Source organism: Euprymna scolopes, chromosome 10, assembly GCF_053919585.1.
Source record: "Euprymna scolopes isolate OS-2025 chromosome 10, ASM5391958v1, whole genome shotgun sequence".
Lineage (NCBI taxonomy): Eukaryota > Metazoa > Mollusca > Cephalopoda > Sepiida > Sepiolidae > Euprymna > Euprymna scolopes.
In genome coordinates, this window is record NC_136491.1 from 47,537,570 (window position 1) to 47,556,179 (window position 18,610).

At 33.8% G+C, this 18,610-nt stretch overlaps 1 non-coding gene across 1 annotated transcript; it reads right to left on the reverse strand.

The window, feature by feature from the left end:
• Positions 1 to 17,967: 17,967 nt before the first annotated feature.
• On the reverse strand, positions 17,968 to 18,040 carry Trnar-acg (transfer RNA arginine (anticodon ACG)). Its single transcript has one exon. It is a non-coding gene; the product is annotated as a tRNA-Arg (tRNA).
• Positions 18,041 to 18,610: the final 570 nt, after the last annotated feature.

The window sequence follows — 18,610 nt, forward strand, 5'->3', positions numbered from 1 at the left end:
ATGCAAAAAACGAAATGAAATTAATCAAAGGTTGTATAAAAGCATTCAAAATAAGAATCAAACAGAAAACAAACAGTCAGAAACTCGATTAATACTGAAAAAATAAGGGGGTATGATTATTTTTGAACATTGCAGATTTTATAAATAGCTGTATATTTCTTTTATTACAAGTATCCCGAGATTTTAAAATGACGAAAATGATCAGAAGAGGTTTATTAAGAATATGTATCAATATGGACGTAAACAATAAATTCTTACAAAAGTTACACCTAATAAACTCAATTTTCAAGGGGGGTATGAATAATATCGGGCACAAGTGTATATATATATATATATATATATATATATATATATATATACTAGCAAAAGTACCTTTCGTTGACTGTGTTCAAAAACAGCCTACAGAAAATGGACTGATTTATGAAAGTATGATAGGTTATGAAAAGGAAGGTGTGTAAATTTGGGTTGAATTTGGGGGTATTAAAACCAAAGCAAAATATGATGAAAGTAAAAATAAAATAGATAAACCCCATGATTTATTATAACATACCTGTTCACACTGAAACAATTTTCACAATATTCTGTGGATCTATATTAAAAAACCTTGTTAAACTTTGTGACATATTTCCATTCTATGGAGGTCAGGCGCGAACGAACACCCCATGATTTTATTATACCATATTTCTTAAAACTGAAACATAATTATCAAAGTATACTTACGCGGATAGATATGAAAAGTCTTTATTAAGGTTTGTGCCTATTTCCATTCTATGGAGGCCAGGCGCGAACGCAGACCCCACAATTTTATTATACCATCCCTATTTAAGTTAAAACATACTTATCAAAGTATTCTTATGTAAATCTATATCAAAAACACTTGTAAAAGTTTTTTTTTTAATTTATAAATTTTTTATTTCCATACTTTGTGGACCAGGCGCATACGCAGACCCCACACTTTTAATGAACCACCGTTCTGCCAGATCAAACATACCCATTCATGTGTCTCGATATATCTTTTATCATTATATGTAATTTGGTTTTTAAAATAGTCAACCATATAGGGGCCTATTCGTGACTAGACAAACACACACACGCACGCACACACACACACACATTCAACTTTATATATATATATATATATATATATATATATATATATATATATATATACAGAGAGAAAGAAAGAGACAGAGAGAGAGAGAGAGAGTTAGAGCCTAATAAACGGAAGAAGAGTTGTCTTTTTTTATTAAGATCAGAGTGTGGTACCTGGACTAAGAAATTAGAGAATTTAACTTTGATGTTACGATGGGTAACCCCAGACTCTGCATAAGTAACTGATCTGGTTGGCCTGTTGGTTACAAAATGTTTATAATATGAATGTTAAAAGAGAAGAAAAATAAAAATACAGAGGAAAAAAATAAAAATAAATATAAGAAAAGTTAATATCTCGTTAGATTTGTTTCAAGGGAAGTAACTCTACTTCACTTTAATTCAAATAAATTTAATTATTTACAATTACGATAAAAAGAAGTTTTCAGATAATTTTTAAACTTAACCTAATGTAAGTATAGGTTTTGAATTACATTATGATTCTAAAAAATTTAAGTGTAATAATAATAAGCTTGATTATAATAGTCAACTGAATTGAATTATGTACGGTTTTCAATTCAAATCACTTGATTAATTATAATAATCGTAATGATTAATCGTGTTTTTTAGCTTACTTTTGTTTCGTACATACAAAAATGTATAATAGTTTATAATTTATTGATGTCATTTTCATAATTATGTATACACAAATTAGAATTAATAAATTTACTAATTATTAAATAGAACTTTTTGGTAGAAGATTCATAAATTAATGTAAATTGTTAGTACGAATAGTTGCGTTTAATAACTTTGATAAAATTCAAAATGGCGGAATGGAAAAATAAAAAAAAGTTATATGCAGCTTCTCTTTTCCAATTTTCGGGTTTTAATCATGTCAAATTACACTTCATTTCCTTTTGACGGGTTGACAGTTAAGGGCATTATAGATTCACTAATTGATATAATAATTAAGTGATTGATTTAGCACTAAGAAACAGATACTTTCAAGAATTGTATAAGTCAACTGAATTAAAGGAATAAATTATAAGATGGTCAACATCATGAATTTTGGAATATAATTTTTGTTATTTATTCTCTATATTGCTCTGTAATTACATTGAGCTTCTTAAATAAGGATTGGTATATATTATAAGAAAATATATTTCTACACACACACACATATATATATATATATATATATATGAAAAAGAATTATTAAAACATGTTGAAACACTTTAAGAAGAGTTAAAAACATATTTTATTTTCAAAAAGGAGACAAAATTAAGTGCATTGTCCTTAATCCGTGGACTTTTGAAAGAAATACTTTCCTTCTCATCTAGGGGTAGGAATTAGCAAAATGCAGAATCAGATTTTGCTTGCAAAGTATTTAATGAAACTACAAGTAAACCATAGAGCTTACTTGGTAAAAGTTAAAAATAGTGACGCAGAGGGAGTGGATAAAAAAAAAAAGAAAAAATGAGTTCACGTGACTGGATGGGCCAGTGCAAAGTTGAATATCTAATAACGATAAAATAAAAAAAAAAATTGTTGGTAAAAGTATGGTGTCCAGAAATAAAAAATCCACATGAATCGCGTTACTGGAAGATATTTCGATGTCATCCAAAAGGAAAAATTCTGTGAAATAATTAACAAATGGGTATAAGGGAAAAAGAGTGAGTTCAATATTTTATTATAAAAAAAAAAAAAAAAATTGTGCGTAGAATGAAGACATGGAGAGATTTCAAGACGCTTCTGTCGAGGCTGCGTTTCAAAATTCGAATAAAGAAACAGAAACGATGAGCGGTGATTGAGTTATTATTTTAGAATAGAAAAGGAAATGTCACAATGACCCTGACAAAATAACGCTGAAGTGGTGCAAAAATTAAGGCAGAAAGAAAGGGGTCAAATGACAGACAAGTAATGACTTTAAAGTTAAATTATCAGCAGGAGTCACAAGATTAAAGCAAATAAATTGCGTAGAATGAGTAGTCATAAATTATATATTGTTTCTAAGTAAGGGGCTATTAGTTTAAGGTGGAAAAGTCTATATCTAATAGATGGGGAAAGGTATTTAAAGTTGTGATAAAATAAATAAATAAATAATTTTAATTGGAATTCATTGTTGAGATGAGTATTATTTTTATTATTTATATTAATTTAGTTATTGCGGACTATTGTTGATAGAGACGTTGAATCTCTACAGTTCCAGATGATGATTGTCTGAAGATAGCGGTTTCAATCCTACCCAAAGCCGGCCAGAGGCTTACTTGGCCCAAAACGTGGTGAGACGACAACAACTACGGATGGCAGTGATTGCTGAGAATGCAGTTAGGAGATTCGAAGTTCCTATCCGTCGCGGTTACCACCTGACGAAGTCCAGAGGAATAGTTGGCCGAAACGTGGTGAAACAACAACTAATAAAAGATGTGGATAATAGTTCGCAATAAATAAATAAATAAATAAATAAAAATAAAAAAATAAATAAATAAAGATTTAAAGGGGGTAAAACAACACTTACGGGGAAGAAATTGGCCGGCACCCACGGGCTCCGCTATAAAGCAAAAAACTGAGAACTGCACAAAAATATATATTTACGCAAGTATATATATATATATATATATATATATATATATATATATATATATATATATATATATATATATATTAGGAGGTATATTTGGTAAAACAACAGAGAAAAGTGCTGAATATGTGAGTAGAGGTAAATATGTTTTTATTTTTCAACCTCGGGAATTTTTACTTAAATTATTACAACTTGTTTCGATAGGCAGGACAATAATAAATATCATGTCCATCTCATCAGATAATTCAAGCTAAAAACAATTTCGAAGGAAAAGATTCTTTTAAAATTACGTATGGATATCAAAAACAAGAGTTGAAGTCCTCTTCTTATTCCCCCGTTCAGCACTTCAACCACCACCAATGTTCCTAAACCGCCCCTCCTCAATGTAAACAGAATTTTTATGAAATGTTAAACGGTATTCTACTCGGTAAATGTCGGCGCCTTGTTTACGAAAAAAAAAAACAAAAAAAAAAACGGTTAATCAGATTGCAGAGGCACCTGTTAAACTATACAAGTTTTATAATTGAATACCTCCCCCAAAAGAACGGGAAACATAAAAATATGTTTTTGTAAACCCATTAAAACTTTTATAGATCAAAAAGCATTAAAAACTACATAAAAAAATGAACCACATTTTTAAAAACTTTTTATTTCAAATGTCGGCGAAAAAGATTCGCGAACGCATCATATAAGAAAACACTACTGAAGGCGGTGAAATGGCGTAAAATTATCCCAAATTCTAGGGGTCGTACCATGCAAACTGTAAATTTGCGACGGTTCGATTATCAGATTCGTTGTCAGCGACCTCGAATACCTCTAAAAAATCAAATTAGAGTGGACGGTGTTCTGTTGTAGCGTAAGGTAACATTTACCGAAACCTCTACACTATAATAAAATAATAACTGATGGGTGTTTATCTTTTTCATCTTCTCAGAAATATTTCAGGTACGGAAAATTAAATTGACGTATTTCTATAATTTTATATCATTATTTTAATAATATATACATAGATAAATAGCGAATGCCAACATTGGCAAAGCATAATTTTTTCCCCTTTATTTTGAACGGGGGTGTACATTAGTGAGAAAATACAGAAAAATGAAACAAATATATATGGAAAATAAATAAAACTGTTGAAACGCCACTGGAAACAATAGAAAGTGTTTTTATATATCGACCGATTTTACTCATACATATAGCAACGTAAATGACGCCATATTTTTTAATCGCTTTTATGTTATAAACATGAAGCTTTGTTATAAAAAAAACGCGGCGTAGGTGGCGACGTGAAGCCTCGTATTTTGTAACATTAGAACTGAGTTTTCAAGTTGAATAAACAATTTTGATCGACCACACCTCAAAAATGTTTGGTCTGATAAGAAATTAAATATGACCCAATAAGAAAAAAAAACAAAAACAAACAAACAAACACAAACGAACAACACTGCGTTAAAACTCTGATCATCGCGATATTTGATATGTCGAAACTATTTTTATAGGATTGAATAGCTGTTGTGTTTAAAATATCGTTGCGACCGATTGCGCATTTGGATTGTTTGCTAGAATCAAATCATTCGTCCACCGTAGTTCTAAGCATATTTTTCTACAAATAAAAAACTCAATGTCTATGCGCATGCGTTTCTGATGCTTGTATGCTCATTAATTTTCTAATATTAGTGATGGTAATTGTTTCTGCATGGTGCATTCGTATATCAAAGCGATTTTGATTGTGGCCAATGCTATACAAGTTAGAAACGCATTCCTTGCAAGAAAATATTTTTATAAAAATTAACTTGGATATTTTTCATATTATATACGTTAAAATGAAATGATCTATTATTTAGCAACTAGCGGGGGTACCCGGCGTTGCCCGAGTGTTTGTTTCCGGGACAGGGGGGGGGGAGTTTAAAAAAATGTTATGGTAGGTAAGTAGGAAGGATCAAACCCGGAGTCATGAGTAAAAGTAGGAAAATAAAGTGTGAAAAAAAACAAACAAAAAAAAAACATCTGCAACGTTAACAGTTCGGCCACCAAGAAAAGTCCATTCCAGTTGTTTAGGAAAAAAAAAAAAAAAAAAAACGACTACGGTAGGTCGGCGCGAACGTGAAAATATAATGTGAATTGTCCAGCACGCTAACCACTTCGCCACAGAGCACTGCAGCTTAGTTTAGTGATTTTAAATAACTTCACATGAAAGAACTACGAAGCCAAACCGGTGTTCTCTTCTCAACTGTTCCTTGTGAACGATCCCCAAACGGTGTTAAGTCGTGGCAGGGGGAGGAGGAATTTATTAGAGAGAAAATATTTTACCACTTCCATTGATCTTAACCGATTTTGGCCGTGACTTCTCAGCAGAAAAAGTATAGAAATCAAAGATTATCGAGGAATATGAGAAATAATAAGCCTATAACACACCTCAGATATTGTTCTGCCGTTTGTGCATATTATATTTGCATGAAATATCTTGATTTTTAATCCTATTAATGTCAAAATCAGACGTGAAAAAATGAGTTCATTTTATTTATATAAAATAATAATAATATAAGAAGATAAGATAAGATAAGAAGAAGATAGAGAAGAGAAGAAGAAAAAGATAGAAGAGAAGAGAAGAGAAGATTATTGATATGGATATATAATCTTCAAGTAAAAATGTTTTTTCAAGTGCAACAAAGTGTGAAATTATCTGGGATTTATTTAATGTATAACATAAAATAAATATTTATTTTATGTTATACATAGAATAAATTCAAGGTCAATTTTAGATTCAATTTAAGTTAAAGTTTTATACTTTGCTTTGTAATGTTTATGAAATTCACTTTGAAAATTGATAAATTTCGAATGAAATATTGTACCTTAGTTTTTAAGTTAAAAAACATTTTGTTTAGCGATTTGTATGCGTTGCAAGAAAAGCTTTCCTAACTTTATCTCATTTTAAGCTAATGCTGTACTTAATCTTTTAAATCTAAATTAAAAAAGGTGAATATGTTTTGCAGACCTGTTACAAGTTGAAATTATTTCTTGTTTTTTGTACAGGCATTTTTGTATTATTTCTACATGGTATAAGGTTGGTGTAAAAATAATGTCATTTTTGACCTTCAACTTCAAAAGACCATAACTCCTTTTATAATAAACTTTATTTATCAAAATAAGAACTATTAGAATCGACATATTTTTGCCAATGAGAAAAAAGCTTATTTATCGCATTAGCATAAAAATCCGGAGTTTTGAAAGCGATAAAGTCATTGAAGAACTCTCTATGCTATTTGTTCACTCTGATGACATGGGAACAAAACCAAGTCAGAGAAAATGGTGGGAGAAAAAGTGAAGTTATTCATTAAAAAAATATTCAAATCTGATTTAAAACATAAGAAAATAGCAAACATAAAATGATAAACAATTAAATCTACTCCTCTGTCTCCCCCCTCTTATGTAATACTATTTCACGTTTTATCTCTATTTTCTACTCTCAGCTCTCATAGATATACTATCAAGAGTATTTAATACTGTTAGATTCAACATAAGAGTAAAATTATATTGCAACGCATACCAGCTGTATTTAGAGAATTGCGTACATTTGGATGAAGCTTTTATCGCATTGCAAATGGCTTATTGCATTATTGCGCGAATATGTTGCATCAAGAGAATTGGGGGCTATTTTAGTAGCATATATTATTTACTGAATTATCTGCTATATTAATAATGCATTGCTCTGGAATTTGTTTCAGATTATTGACCGCCGCCATATTTTATAATATAAATTTCACCTGTCTGTTTAAATGTATGTATATATGTATGTTTGTATGTCTGCCTAAAACTTTCGAAAAAGGCAACGGATTTTTACGAGGTCGGTATCGTTTTGAAGTTCGCCCCTTCGGACGACAAATATCGAAAAATTGGCTAAAAACATTAATTCGTTCACCCTCAACTGGACACTTTTCTACAGGGAATGGTCGCTTTTTCCGCCGATATTTTCGACAGTCATCCCCTCTTTTCGATTGACTAGCCTTAATTTAAACCTTCGCCACTTTTGGTTTGGCGATAGACGCAACGGCAAAGACGTCAGTTTTTTTTTCACGGGCTTTTCCTCCTCTTCGCGGTACGGGTTCGAGCCTGCCTACCATTACTACTTTTTTTTTTTTTTTTTTTTTGCTTAACACACCTCCAAACACCCGGGCAACGCCGGGCACGCAGGCTAGTCTAATATATAAAAGGCAAAATATGTGTGTGCGTGGATTTGTATGTCTCGTAAAAACTCCCGATACATGCGAGATCGGTATCGTTTTCAAGCTCGATCCTTCGAAAAAATTGGACAAAAACATTTATTCCTTCACCCTCAACTGAGCAGTTTTGTACAAGAAGGGTCGCCTTTTTCGCCGACATTTTAGCAAGTCATCGTCACCGTTGAATTGACTATGCTTAATTTCAAAGCTTTCGACTTCCGGTTGTGCGATGGACACATCGGTTAAGACGTTACGTTGTTTTTTTTCCTCCCTCGCGTAACGGGTTCGAGCCTGTATGCCTGCCTGCCTACTGCCACTTTTTTAACACCTTATCACCCAAACGTCCTACTGTCGTTTCGACTCACCCCGCTTCTACGACTTTTTTTATTCCCCTTCCCCCTGGGTTCCTTACTACACCTCCACATACCCGGGCAACGCCGGAGAACCATGCTACTACCACTTTTTTAAACACCTCTCTCCATCTGAGCTGTCTGCTGTTTTTTTGACCCCCCGACTGCACCAACTGCAGGTACTCCCACTAGTAAATAATAAAGCAGTATTTAAACCGTGAGCTGAACATATTTCTTTTAAAACTTATTTATCTCTCATTTTCCTCGAACTCATCTATATATAAAGGTGAAAATGTTTGACGTATGTATGCATGCATGTATGTATGTATGTATGTATGTGTGTTCGCTTTTTGTGTATGTCTACAAAAGGCTTTTAGGGCTGTGATTCTCGGTTGGCGCGCTGTTTCTTAAAACTTTTTATATGCTGTCTAAATAATAATATCTAAGACTAAGGAACTCGGATCGCAGCTTTCTTTAATTTACCCGACTTTTACAAGCTATTTTCGAGATATTTTTTGATCACAACCTAGCGGGGAAAAAGAAACTGGCTTCCAGCGCAAAACTAGGTCAAACATCACACGACTTAACGTTCTCGCACCTGTTAATTTCGCTTTATAAACGTCAACTTAACACACTTATCAGTTTATCTATTCCCGTGGTCGAGATGGTTAGGTCGCAGGTTTTTTTTCCATTTCCTTTCCACCTCCGCGTCAAAACTTTGGGGTTCAAGCCCACCTTTCTACAAAAACTTTTTTCTTTTACACCTCCAAACACCCGGCCAACGTTTTTTTTTTACAGGGTTGTTTTGATCTACCCAACACACACACCTCCAAACACCCGGGCAACGCCGGGTACCTCCGCTAGTCTATATATATAAAAGCGAAAATGTGTGTATGTATGTTCGCTTTTTGTATATGTCTGAGAAAGGCTTTTTTCCGGCGGATTCTCGAGGCCGTCGGTCATTCGTAAAACTTTTTATATCACGTCTAAATGATAATATCTACGACTTAAGAACGGTGGTCGCCTCTCTTTAATTCGCCCGACTTTGAAACGATCGGATCGGCACGTGTTACATTCGTTTTTTGGTATAAAAAAAAGCGAAACTCGATTCGAATAACTGGCCCAAGGCCAGTGGTGGTCTCTAGAAAGCGATTTAACGTTTGGTCAATGTCGGCTTCTCATATCAGACGGTTGCTTTCATTTCGAGACGAGACACTCTCCCTAATAAACGGGGAGCTGGTTTTCCCCAAAATTAGGTAAAAAAACAAACAAACCGGGTTATTGACCTCATTAAAAACTGTGCCGCAGAAAATGTTTACTGCTGAATAGCTATTGCTTACGATCGCCGCATGTGCATTAAGCTTTTTCATATAAAAAAAGAAGCCAACAGACTCGCACTCAAAGTTCATGTCATTGACTCGTCAAAAACGGGCACCTGCCAGGTCGCACGTTTTTTTTTCACACTTTACTATTTTCCAACTTCGCGTCAAGGCTTCGTTTTTTTTTTTAAACAACCAACGATTTTTCTTTTTATTTACCCAAAAACACACACCCATACACACCCAGACAACGCCGGGTACCTCCCCCGCTACTCTTAAAACGAAGTTCATCTACCACTTTTCAGCAAACTATAATTGATTAAATAAAAACAATTTCATAAGTGAACAGTGAAATAAAAATCGGAAGGCACTAGTGAAACAAGTTGTTTTTAAAACTCCGTTAGGTGTAATTATTTTTAAGTAATCAGTGAAAAAAGTGTAGAGAGAGAAAAAAAAATGTTTGAAACACATTGCTTGACTATTATTAGTTGTAAGACCATTTTAGTATGTTTTGTTTCAGTTAAGAAACTCACCAAAATTAACGATCTTTCGATCGCCACTACATCTGTTGTTCATGTTGTCATATTCGGACCCTTCCATTAGGTTTCGATTTTCACGATCTAATAATTCCTTAATCCTTTGGTGATCTCTGTTTGAAATGTTTGCTGTTTTTTTTTCAATATAACCGACATTTATATCTCCGCAACCCTCGCTAATAGACCTGCATGTAAACGTATCTACAAATATCCAATATTTATTTACATTCCCAAAGATAAAATAATCACAGAAACCTCTCGTTTCTAGTTTCTGTTTGTCACTAATTATTCCTAGGTCTCATCTGGTCATATTATCTTGTACGTTGTCGCATACCAATTACAGTATCTATCAAAAGCACATCCCATAACGTTGAGCGCCCATAATTACATTTGCATTATCCTCGGTGTGCTACTCAGCCTGAGAAACAGTCCTGGATATGACCTTAAACTATATCCGATGGTGAGACCCCAGCCTGGGGGCTTTGGGGAGTGTGGAGCCACCCCTTAATTGACATTGCTCCCAGGTCCATTCTGACCCGGAGTGGTAGTACCTGTTAAGGTCCCAACTATGGGTTAAATAGAAACTGACTTGAAAAAATATATTCTATTAAAAAACGTTTTCTTCAAAATCACTGAATTCGGCATTAAATAACCTGGAAAGGATTGATATGTCGTAAAACAAAAACAACCAACCAACCGACCAGCCTGAGAAACGGAGTATTATTTGGGTTTTAATGCTTGCAAGAGAAACGTCATAAATATATTATTATTATTATTATTATTATTATTATTATTAGTAGTAGTAGTAGTAATAATAAAACAAATTTTTCTTTGTTTCTAAGTCGAGCCCCTAAGGAAATGGACTCTAGAACTCTCCATGCTGTTTGTTCTCTCTGATGGCATGGGAACAAAACAAAGTCAGATTGAGAAACTAAATGCGCTTGAAAACTATTTAACTAAATGAATACGTTATGACGCACGGTAAAATGTAATACTATAAAAATAGAGGGAAAGCATAGAAACAACGTTAAACATCAAAACTAAATTAAGTCGGTTCTAATTTGTAGTCATTTGTTTGAATTGGGTGTGGACGTTTGCGTTTGTATCCCTTTTGTTTTATATATTATTATATATATTATATATTAAATGACCTTTTGCAAAATATTAAAGACTTGGGAGGAAAATTCAATGACGTGCAGAGGTATGATGATGCTCTGGTGATTTATTTAATTCCCTCCCACGGCGGGAAAATGTGACATAAGGATTGGAAAGTGGATTGAAAAGTCAGCACCCTAGAGCAAGAGCACGCTGTCTTGCAAAAATGTCTGGACAGCCCTGTCGGCATTCCTCCTTAGGGGCACCTTAGCACTAAACCAACCCCTTCTCCAAGGGGAAAAAAGCTTGGGAAGGTGAACGTCCTAGAACTGCAAAGAACCAGCAAAATACCACAATCACGAGGCAAAAAGCTATTTCAATGATTACCTAGCCTCCGTTGACTTTGGTGCCGAGTTTCACCGTGATGCCCGGGGCCAATTCTTTTATTATATTTGACCAAGATGGGTATCAAGATAGTTCCTTACCCTCCCTATATTCCAGACCTTGCCCCTAGTGACTTTTGATTATTCCCTAAACTCAAGGAAAACCTTAGAGACTGTCGTTATGAGAAAATTGAGGAGATGAAAGCGGTTGTGACGAGAGTCGTTCACACACTCACACAAAAGAACTTACATGGCGCCTTCCAGAAGTTGTTAGGACAGTACAAGTGCATTGCAATCGGAGGAGATTACTTTGAATGGGTATAGAGCTTAATGTGTGTACTAGCAATAAAATTGTTCATACGAAAAAAGTCTGGAAACTTCTTGAAGTTACCTCGTATTTCTTTCGATCTCTATCATTCTATATTTCTTTCGTCACTTTTTAATATTGTTTCATGTCTGTGTGATCAGTTAGATCAAGAATGACTCCTTAATTGCTTTATTTTGCCACCTTACAGAGTGCTATAGTATACACCGTAAACATGTATATAAATTAAATAGATATAAGCTTATTTATTTCTATAATATTTGACCAAGATCGCTAACAAGACAATTCCTCAACCTCCCTATATTCCAGACCTTTCCTCTTGGGACTTTTAGCTAATATAATATTCATATATTGACGCTGTGTGTAAAATGAATTGTCCATTACCATCGCTGGCAATCTTATTCAGGCGAAACATAGCCACGTGTTGCGTTATTTCTGCAATGGAAAAGGACGATGGCTTTCTGAATAGGGGCGAACTTGCCACAAATTCAGAAATGATTAGATGAAAACAGCTTACAATTACAGATAAAATGAATTGCAACAAATACATTGAAAACATTGCCAAGACTGCTGCAAAAAATATGGTCTAGGAAATACTGACATCTCACAATATCCTGTATCTCTACAAAGACACCGTTCGCCCATGCATAGACTATTTTGCCACATCTGGTCTGACGCATCTACCAACTTTTAGATAAAGTTCAAAAATAGTCTTCAATCTAATAGGTTTCGCACTCTCAACCAAGCTCCAATCCCTGTCCCATCATCGCGATGTTACATGCTTGCATCTATTTTACAGGTACTTAAATTTGCTCTGGTGAACTTGTAACACTTGTGACCCCATCGACATAAATACCCCCGACTAACCCGAGAAGCACCAAAACCCCACCCATTCACTCTATAGGTCCTTAGGTGTCGGAAAGATTTCAACTCGAATAGTTTTTCCTTTAAGCTTCTCGACATTTGAATTGCTTCCCTGTTTCCTGCTTCCATAACATACAAAAATCTACATATGCTGCTCAACTCCCTACATAGTTTTGTTGTAGGCGTGGTCCCAAATAGTCGGTCTTTGCGTCTTGTTTGGAGTGAATTATAAGCAAAAACAATCTGTGTCACTGGCTCTGCGGATGTATCGTTTCTCTAGCCATTTACTAACAGCACTAACGAGATGTGCACGTAATATAAAGAAGGGAAGATTAGTTCGTTTAGAGTTGTGTTTTCTACGTATGCACGCATTTGTACCATAATGTGCGGCAACGTCACGTAGACAGCAGTAATTGCAGTGAAATAGAGAGAGGAGGAGTAGGAGGTAGCAGGGCTGGTGACGTCACGGGGAGATAGCAGCAGCAGCAGCAGCAGTAAGACAGAGAGAGTGGAATGTGCAAGACACCAGGACATGAACAGTAAGAGCAAAGAGCAGACGACAGAAAATTTCCGCTAGCCGTTATTTAAAATGAAAAGCCTGGACAGGAAATAAAAATGTTTCTAAAAGAAGTGAGTTCAAAGTATTTCTTTTATTTGTTTGGCACTTCGATGGGGTCGACAGGCGAGAGGAAGAAAGAAATGAGAACATCTTCTATAACAGTACACATTAACCAACGTCCTTAAGTGAAAGTGTTTCTGTTGAACGAACTGGATTCGAACATGGCATACACAGATTGTCAGTCCGTGTCGTTAACCACTGAATAACTGTCATCTCTCTGCTGCTACTTCCTGTACGAGAAAAAATATCTTAACAGTTTAAGGATTTTCAAATGAAATCGTTGTAGTAGTTTCAGATCAATACGTCACGGGTACACCTAGGACTTTCTTGTGATCAGAAACCGTTAAAGTTGATTTTATGCTTCTTTCTAAGCATGTTCATTTCCTATTCAGTGTTATTTTTACTGTTGCGCTCTATAGGGAAGCAAATAAATTTAGCAAGGTGTTTCCCGTCACCATTTTGATGACAATTATTTAAGCACATAAGCAAACAAAGGAAATGATATTTTTTTATTTTTAAGAGTTGAGGACGGAAATTTTAATGCGTTGAAATGGAAGTCTGGAAAACATTTGCAGGTTCGTAATCGCAGCAGCAGATCTGACGACATTACAATAAATCTAGGTATTAAAAGATTTAATGCGTCTTTGAGATTGTTTTCGACTGATTGTTAACAGTGTAAGAAGGAACGAAAGAAAGAAAAAAAAAAGAAAGAAATGATTGAATGAAGACAAGCTGGTTAAAAATATGAAATGGTGGAAGGAAAGGAAAAAGATGATAGCGGAATGAAATAGTAAAAGAAAAAGAAACAAAAAGCAACAAAAAAAATAAAGAAAACAAATAAGGGAAGATGATCTAATAACTACAGAACAGACACTACTAATTACTAATTCCCCCAAAAGGAGAAGATCATGCTTGGGAGAATGGTCCCGTGACTATAGAACAGGTACTACACTGCCCCCATTCCTAAAGATGGTTAAAATCCCTGTAATAATGATGTCATGATCACCAAACAAAGAATACATCACCATTAATTCCCCCCAAATGGAGGAGATGATGTATGGGAGCAACAGATATTATACTACCCCATCCTCACAAAAAAGATGACGGTAATCCCTGTAACGATGGTATCATGGTCACAGAACGAATAATAATCCAACCAAAAGATATGGAATATTCGGGCTACTGTTTTCATCTTGAGTGTTATTTTCACAACGTTTCAGTCGATTTAATCTTCAACCTTCTTCAGATGTAGTTTGTCGAACTCTGGAATCTTTTTGTCAAACTCGAGGATTCGCACGGAATTTCGAAGGGAACCCTTTTATTTAATTCACGGTGTTACCATGCTGTCGTTCTGTCAGCCATGACTAGGAAGAAATCTTAAGTAATTCCCAATTGTATTCTTAGTATTACCTGCACTGAGGATTGAACCTTCAACCTCCAGAAGAGTTTCACTAAGAACTGAATTATATCTAGTCGGCAAGGATCCGTGATGTAACGGATAAAGTGCTAATTAAAATTCAGTTCTACATGAAACTTAAGATGAGAACAGTAATCCGAACAATCCAAATAATACAAATTATCAATCCTCATCTAAAAACATTCACAAACAACGAAAGAATAAATAATATAAAACAAAAGACGTCAGATTGAGATAAAATTAAAGAAAAAACGAATCAATAAATTAAAGACAGAATAAAATCATTTCAACTTGTTACACGCATTCAAAAGCATATTTATTTTTATAAATTTAAATGAAAATATTAAGTAAAATATAATCTTAAAAAATGAGATACGATTTCCATTTAAAAAATGTTCGTGGGAAATTATATATCTGTATCATTATTTGCTAAATCGCTACTGTTATATAAAAGTCGCTTTTTGTGTAAGTTCCATCCTCATAGGTTCCGAAACAGTTGGGCATATCTTTTGCAAATTTCACACAAAGCTAATTTATATATCTGGTAGTATTCTTAGATATATTTTGTACAGAAATTCATCCGTAGGTATAAAAAATCCGACCCTAAAAACAGCTTTTCTCTCTCTTTTATTTTTTTTATAGATAAATGGATTTTCTCTTTTTTATAGATAAAATAGTTTTTCTCTTTTTTATAGATAAAAAGAATAATTTTTACAGGGGAATATTTTACGTTACATCGGAAAAAGGGAGATAATAAAATTCCAACAAATAATTTCTTCTTAAAAAAAGCCCCCCCCCCTAGCTTTATTATAATCTGGAAATATAGCTTAGTGCTAGAGCATTCGATTACTGATCGAATGATCCCGGGTGTACCTCACTATTTTATTTTAATTTTTTCTTATTAATGAGTTCAATTTAGGCTCCGTGGAACCCACTTTGGGAAACCCTGACACGCAGCCCCAAGGCTCCGTGGAACCCACGTTGGGAAACCCTGTTTTATATCAATCAATTTATAAGAGAGCATCTCATGTGTATTCTTACTTCTCAAACCAACGTAACTTTTTAACGAAAAGGATGAATATATATAATCGCGTTTTGGGACTGTTTTACTATACACGTAGATACGAAAAAGTTGTCGAAAAACAAATATATAACAAATAAATGTTATCAAAGATAAGATAAGTTACTTTTCTACCTAACTGGATAAGTCTTCAGTGTTTTTATGTAATGTAAAATGTTTATTCGGTTCGAAAAAAACATACAGTTTATCGATTTATTTGAAAAAGACAAAATAGAATTTAAAAAACATGAAACATTTATAGAGGTTTAAGAATATATTTTTTGTACCTAAAGATTGTTTTTTTTACAATAAGATTGTATAGACATATATAAAAATAAAGGTATTAGTCATCAACCCAGTTCTAAGCTGACAAACGCCCTCTACCGGCCGTACTTGAAAGTAAAATGCACACATTCGTCTAATATCATTGACATGCAAAAGTGCCAAATTTTTTATTAAGAATTATTGAAAGTAGTTTTATCTTTAGTTTCTTTTTAGAATTACTGAAAAAAACTCTTGCGCACATTAAAAAAAAAGAAGATTATTGCCAACACGTTTAAAATTTTAAATTAAGAATTATTGAAACTATTTTTTATTTTTTTTTTATAAGTTATTGAAAACACTTTTTGTGCAGATTAAAAGAAAAAGAATTATGGACAAGACGTTTAAAATTTTTAATTAAGAATTATTGAAAACAGTCTTATTTATTCTTTTTTTTTAGAATTATTAAAAACACTTTTTGCGCTCATTAAATAAAAAGAATTGTTGAAAAAAACTTTTAAAAACCATTTAAAACTATTTGGGGGATATTATGTATTGGATACGTTTCTATGATGTTTGAAATTTAATTATGTTGATTTCTATAATTACATTTGTTATTTGATTTCAATACTTTTATTTTTTATACTTTTATAAACATATATTTATTATATAAATTCAAATAAAAAGCTTTATTTTTTAAATTAAAAAAGCGTATTTTTATAATTCATCAACCTTACTAGGGCTTTTGGGTCAAGATCAAAGTGTAGTATTTGTTCTTCAGATGCTACACTTCAATTTCTTGTTCTCTGTTAGTGGAGGAGAAATCTTTCAGGACTGAGACAATATTTATTTTTGTTCCGTTTCTCCACATTAAAAACGACCCTGGTGTCTAACTCTGTCCCGTGGGTAGGCATTGTAAATAGGAACATATCTCTCCTAAAAAATGTAATTATTGTTTTAATTTTGTTATTAAATGCAAATAAATATTAATTGTGTTATTTTTGTTTTTTTATAATTTTGTTAATTTTTATTGTATATTTTTCAATAATGTCCTTTTCTTCTTTTATTTCTATAAATCGCTACCAAATAGAAATACTGAAGAACAATAAAAGTAAAGAAACTGATTTACCTTACCACCGCTTACGGTAGCAGCCACGGCGACACGTTAGCTGACTATAACCTTGTCCAAAATAACCGAAATACAGAACCGCCATAATTTCTGTCTTTAAAATTCTTTGCAAATCTTCGTGTATTACAAGACTGCATATTTTGGAAGCTACTTACATCCAATAATTTTACAGGTATTTTTTTACGACCTGCCCCAGAGTAGTATAAATACCCCCACAACCACCCCATGTTAAGAACGGTTTTCGGAATAACCCCCGCATCCTCTCGATGTTAAAAACGGCTTTCGATGTTGAAGGGGGGTTATTCCAAAAGCCGTTCTTAACATGGGGAGGTTGGGGTGTTTATAATACGCTGGGGCACGTCGTAAAAATTTACGATTTTACAAATAAAGATAAAAACAACATTGCCGAAATATTTATTATGCCTTTCTACTTTAAACTATGCTGACCTTTTTAAAAGTCTGTAACATCATAGTATTTTGTATATACAGTTCACTGCTCACGTTTTGTCATACATGCGTTTGTGGCGCAATGGATAACGCGTCTGACTACGCATTAGAAGATTCCAGACTTGAATCCTGGCGAACACGCATTTACTTTCAGTCTACTATTTGATTATATTAAAGTAACAGTGAACGTTCTAACTGTCACTGTGTTTGTAGAAATATGTCTTTCTTAAATTTTTATCAAATAGTAGATTAAAATAAATTAGTAGTAAACACGAGCTTGCCAGGATTCGAACCTGGAATCTTCTGATCCGTAGTCAGACGCGTTATCCATTGCGCCACAAGCCCCTGAGCAGTGGAGTTTTGTTTTGACATACGGCTGACATTGACATCGCAAGCTTTAATGTAATTTATTTTTATTTTTATTTTTTTGGTTCGTGAAAAGTCAATTTATATTTTAGAGTCTGCAGTGGAAAGGGTAAATTTTTGCTAAAAACCTGGCGAGGTGTGCACAGCTTCGGCAACACGTGGACGTAAAGAAGTTGCTGCGATATTAAAGTAATTCGTGTGCATGGCTAGACGGACGAGTCGGTTCGTTAGCCAATCTTGAACGATAGTCACGTGTTGTCAGTGAGCACATCCTTTTTTTAAATATGCTATGGAGTCGCCGCTTATCAAGGTCCTGTAGCCACTCAAGGATAAGAAATAATGAGTGTAAGGTGAGACAACACCGTGGTGATTGATGATGCTGACAAAATTGGATAGGAAATAATTTATTTTAGAGAACGGTTCATCAATAACTTGTTTACGTTGGATTTGAAAATGATCAAGTTATAGTCAATTGGGAAGTAACTCCGCACTGCTGTGTTCTGGAGATGAGCAGTTCTGGGGGGGGGGAAGGCTTTGCTTATGGGATTT